The sequence below is a fragment of the Mirounga leonina genome, unplaced genomic scaffold (genome assembly GCF_011800145.1).
Source record: "Mirounga leonina isolate KUSES-001 unplaced genomic scaffold, KU_Mleo_1.0 Mir_168, whole genome shotgun sequence".
NCBI classification, from domain to species: domain Eukaryota; kingdom Metazoa; phylum Chordata; class Mammalia; order Carnivora; family Phocidae; genus Mirounga; species Mirounga leonina.
The window spans coordinates 61943995-61949230 of NW_023270426.1; the positions used below are offsets into that span (position 1 = coordinate 61943995).

The 5236-nt window shown below is 37.8% G+C and overlaps 1 non-coding gene across 1 annotated transcript; it reads left to right on the top strand.

The window, feature by feature from the left end:
* Window positions 1-4405: 4405 nt before the first annotated feature.
* LOC118017218 lies at window positions 4406-4536 on the top strand. The gene has a single exon (XR_004681082.1). It is a non-coding gene; the product is annotated as a small nucleolar RNA SNORA63 (small nucleolar RNA).
* Window positions 4537-5236: the final 700 nt, after the last annotated feature.

The following is a 5236-nucleotide window of genomic DNA, read 5'->3' on the forward strand; positions in this document are numbered from 1 at the left end:
AATCCCAGGACACTGAGATCCTGACCTGAGCTGAAGTGGACACTTAACCGACTTAGCCACCCATGTACCCCTACTCTTTTCCTTTTTAATTGCTACCTTTAATACCTTTCCAATTGCTTGTTTGGTTATTAAGCCATTGGATTCTCTAACTTTTTAAATCCACCATCTTCCCCAGAAGTCTATAAACTACTTTTCAACTCTCACTTCCTACCTGGTGATCCCAGATCCTTTAACTTTTAGTCATCATGCTTATTTTATAGTTGTTAAAGTATATATTTATGTTTTTTCCCTCTATCCCTGTGAAATTTCTCTGAGTTGAACCTGAAATTCAAACTATGTCCCAGTGTTCTCTTAAAGTCTCTACCAGTACCATTTATTCATGACAAATTGTTGTTTTTGTTCTTTTAAATTCCTACAAATAAAAGGATTTCCATAGCTTCCCGAACACTCCACAAATATTTCATGAGCAATACATGCCAAAATGGGCCTCCTGTTCTGATAAATAGCAGCATGGCATATGTGACATCAAAGCATTACAGACTTGATAATACCTGTTAGATACCCAGGGCACAATGGACTGGTTACTGCAGATGTAGACATGAAGGGAGGAAATTTTAGGCTTAATCCCAGATCCCCTGTATATACTGTGCTGCTGGACAAGCTAGCAAACCCCACATAACAATTTAGTATAACAATATTGTGATCTTGACCCAGCTCTTAGGACTACAGAGTACTGAACTAAAAACAAAGGGAAAAAAAAAATTGCAAGAAGTACCATCACCATGAACCTTATGTGAACTGCTATATAAAAGAATAAAAATATACTTAGATTAAATGAAAGAAACCTTTGAATATATCTTAACTTCATATTAAGTCTCCAGTATTATGTAGTTCTAGAATGGACTGTACCATGTAAAGGGTCTTAAAAATTATTTAAAACTGCGAGATCATGGGAGGGCGCCTGGGTGGCTCAGTTGGTTAAGCGACTGCCTTCGGCTCAGGTCGTGATCCTGGAGTCCCGGGATCGAGTCCCGCATCGGGCTCCCTGCTCGGCAGGGAGCCTGCTTCTCCCTCTGACCCTCCCCCCTCTCATGTGCTCTCTGTCTCTCTCATTCTCTCTGTCTCAAATAAATAAATAAAATCTTTAAAAAAAACAAAAAACAAAACAAAACAAAAATACTGCGAGATCATGGGAGTTCTGTGAGCCTTATGGCGACATGAGCCCTTCTTCCTTTCTGTCCCCTTTGATTTACAACTCAGTGGACACCCATAACCAGAAAAAAAGCACTTCTGCACAGCATACCAAGACACCCAAGAGACCCATCCATCTATGCACCTGAAAGTGGGTGGATTGGACTGCAGGAGATTCTGGGAACATGGAAGTGACCAGAGGGAGGCAAGTGGCGGCAGAGCTGGCAGCAGTAGAGGTGGTAATGGCCGATAAGGCAGAGCTGGACTGGCCACACACCAGCACAAGCTTTCTGGCAAAGGAGGCAGAGGGTGAAGGCGGTAAGTGGGGGACTGCCCAACCACATGTGCTGCAGTTGGAGAGACCACTTGCTCTCTCTAAAGAAAGATGCAGTGACTGGGGAGAGGGAAAGGAAAGACAAGTAGGCAGACAAATAGAAATGAAGGAAAATGGCTGTTGCTGTCATACCCAGGAGGCCAGAGGATGTCCCATGGACCTCTGGGACCTCCCCACTTGGAGATCCCCTTACCATGGGGTGGGCACATCCAAAGTCCCAGGTGCTAAGTATATACCTCACCACCCACCCCTACTGCCAATCTTTGCTTTTTGGGGTTTTTTTATGCCCTCTCTCAACCTTAGCCCAAATTAGCTCCCAGAAGAGAAACCAAAAATTTGTGCTATAGCGCCACCTTCTGGAAGACAAAAGGAAGGCTTTTAACTACCGACCTGTTGAACTGTTAGAATCAATGTAAACAAAACCTTGCCTAATTAAAAAAGGGGTTCACTACTCCAAATGCTGCCAGAGGCACCTCTCATCAAACATCATGAAAAATCATGGTAATATGGTATCAAAAAAAGAAAGAAATGACAATTTTCCAACAACTAAACTCAAAAACATGGACTACTGTTATCTGATCACTTAAAATAGGTGTTATGAAGAAATTTAACAAGCTACAAGAAAACTCCGAAAAGCAACAGAATGACCTTCAACAGTAAAATTAGTGAAAAGAAGTAGCACTTTACCAAAGAGATTGAAATTCTAAAAAAGAACCAAACGACAATTCTGAAGCTAAAGAACTCAACAAATGAGATGAAGAATGCATTAGAATGCAGTGGAAATAGGGCAGATCATATGGAAGAGAGAATTAGCAAGCTTGAGTATGAAAATATAGAAATGATCAGGTGGAAAAGGATCAAGAACTAAGATCTTTAAAAAGTAAAAAACAAAACAAAACAAAAAAACCCTATGAGCACTATCTGACTCAATTAGAAAAGCCAACATAAGAATAACGGGTATTCTAGAAAAAGAAGAGAGAAAGAGCAGAGAATATATTTAAAGATATAATAGATTAGGATTAAAGACCTAAATGTGAAAACTGAAACCATAATATTCCTGGAAGAAAACATAGGCAGTAATTTCTTTGACATCAGCTGTAGAAATATTGTTCTAGTTATGTCTGGCAAGGGAAACAAAAGCAAAATTAATCTATTGGGACAGCACCAAAATAAAACGTTTTTGCACAACAAAGGAAACTATCAACAAAATAAAAAGGCAACCTACTAAGTGGGAGAAGATATTTGCAAATGATATATTTGATAAAGGGTTAGTATCCAAAATATATAAAGAACTTATACAACTCAACACTGAAAAAACAAATAATCTGATTAAAAATGGGCAGAGACCTGAATAGACATTTTTCCAGAGAAGGCATACAGATGGCCAACAGATACATGAAAAGATGCTCAACATCACTAATCATCAGGGAAATGAAAACTAAAACCAATGTGGTATCACTTTATGCTGTCAGTAAATGTCAGAATGGCTAAAATAAAAACCATAAGAAATAATAAGTGTTGGCAAGGATGTAGAGAAAAAGGAACAGTTGTGCACTGTTAGTAGGAATGCAGATTGGTGCAGCCACTGTGGAAAACAGTATGGAGTTTCCTTAAAAAATTCAAAACAGAATTACTGCATGATCCAGTAATTCCACCACTGGGTATTTGCCCAGAGGAAATGAAAACACTAATGCAAAAAAGTGTGTACACCCCAATGTTACTGTAGCATTATTTACAATAACCAAGATGGAAACAACCCAAGTGTCCATTGATAGATGAATAAGAAGATAGTGTGTGTGTATATACATATTTATACATACATATTTATATATACATACACATACATATATATATGATACAAACACACACACAATGGAATATTACTCAACTATAAAAAAATGATATCTTACAATTTACAACAATGTGGATGGACCTAGAGGGTATAATGTGAAGTGAAATAAGTCAGAGAAAGACAAATACCATATGATTTTGCTAATACATGGAATTTAAGAAACAAAACAAAAAGAAAGAAAGAAGAAACAAACAAAAAACAGACTCTTAACTATAAAGAACAAACTGGTGGTTTCCAGAAGGAGGTGGGTGGGGGGATGGGTGAAATAGATAAAGGGGATTAAGAGCACACTTATCTTGATGTACACTGAGAAATGTATAGAATTGTGAATCATTATATTTTATACCTGAAACTAATAGAACACTCTATGTTAATTATTCTTGAACAGAAAAAAAGAGAAAGAATAGCTGAGAATTCCCAAATTCGGGGAAAGAATTGAATATACAAGCTCACAAAGCTAATAGAACACCTTATTATCTCAACACAAAAAGACTTTCTCCAAGACACATCTTATTAAAACTGTCAAAAGTTAATGATAAAGAAAGAATTTTAGGGCACTTAGGGAAAAAAAGACAGTAACCTACAAAGGTACATCTATTAGGGTATAAGCAGCTTTCTCAGCAGATTTCTCAGCAGAAACACCACAGGCCAGGAGAGAGTGGAATGACATGTTCAAAATATTAAAAGATAAAAACTGCAGCCATTATACTTCAATAAAATTAAAAAAAAAAAAAACCTGCCAGCCAAGAATGCTCTATCCAGCAAAGTTATCCTTCAGATATGAAGAAGAAATAAAAGCTTTCCTAGAGAAACAAAAGCTGAGGGAGTTCACCACCATTAGACCTGCCTTACAAGAAATGCTGAAAGGAGCTCTCCAAGTTGAAATGCAAAGACAAAAGCACACAAACTCTGATTAAAGTTAAAGTCAGAATTAGAATATTGCAACCCATTTTTAGAATAGTATATTAAACTCCTAACTGTTGCATAATGCTTAAAGAAAAAGAGCATTAAAAATAATTATAGCCACGATGCAGGATCTAGTTACAATGTAGCTGTAAAGTGCTGCCTTGTCTTTGCCCCCTGCTCAAAATAAAGCTGTTACCTTTCTAGCCCTGTCCGCCATGGTGCTTAGCAGCCAGGGATGCATGGTCTCAGACATGTTTACCAAGTAAAACACTGACTTGAGGGGCACCTGGGTGGCTCAGTCATTAAGCGTCTGCCTTCGCCTCAGGTCATGATCCCAGGGTCCTGGGATCGAGCCCCACATCGGGCTCTCTGCTCAGCGGGGAGTCTACTTCTCCCTCTCCCACTCCCCCTGCTTGTATTCCCTCTCTCGCTGTGTCTCTCTCTGTCAAATAAATAAATAAAATCTTTAAAAAATAATAAAATAAAAAAATAAAAAATAATTATAGCCACTACAACTTAGTAATAAAATCACAGCATTAAAAGACATCATTTGTGACATCAAAAATATAAAAGGGAAAGTGAAAAAGGAAAGAAGTTTAAAGGTGAATGAAGATAAATTGCTCTTGGCAGAAAAAGAACCATTTTATCTACAAGATGTTTTATGTAAACCTCATGCTAACCACAAAGCAAAAACCTAAGCAGAGACACAAAACATTAAAAATGGGGGAGACTGAGCAAATCACCATGGAAAACCACCAACTTACAAAGGTAGACAGAACAAAAGGAGAAAGAAATGATAGAGAGACAAAATTACCAGAAGACAAAAGATAAAATGGCAGTCATAAATCCTTACATGTCAATAATAGCACTAAATATAAATGGATTGAACTCATCAATCAAAAGGCACAGACTGTGGGGCCCCTGGGTGGCTTAGTTCATTAAGCATCTGACTC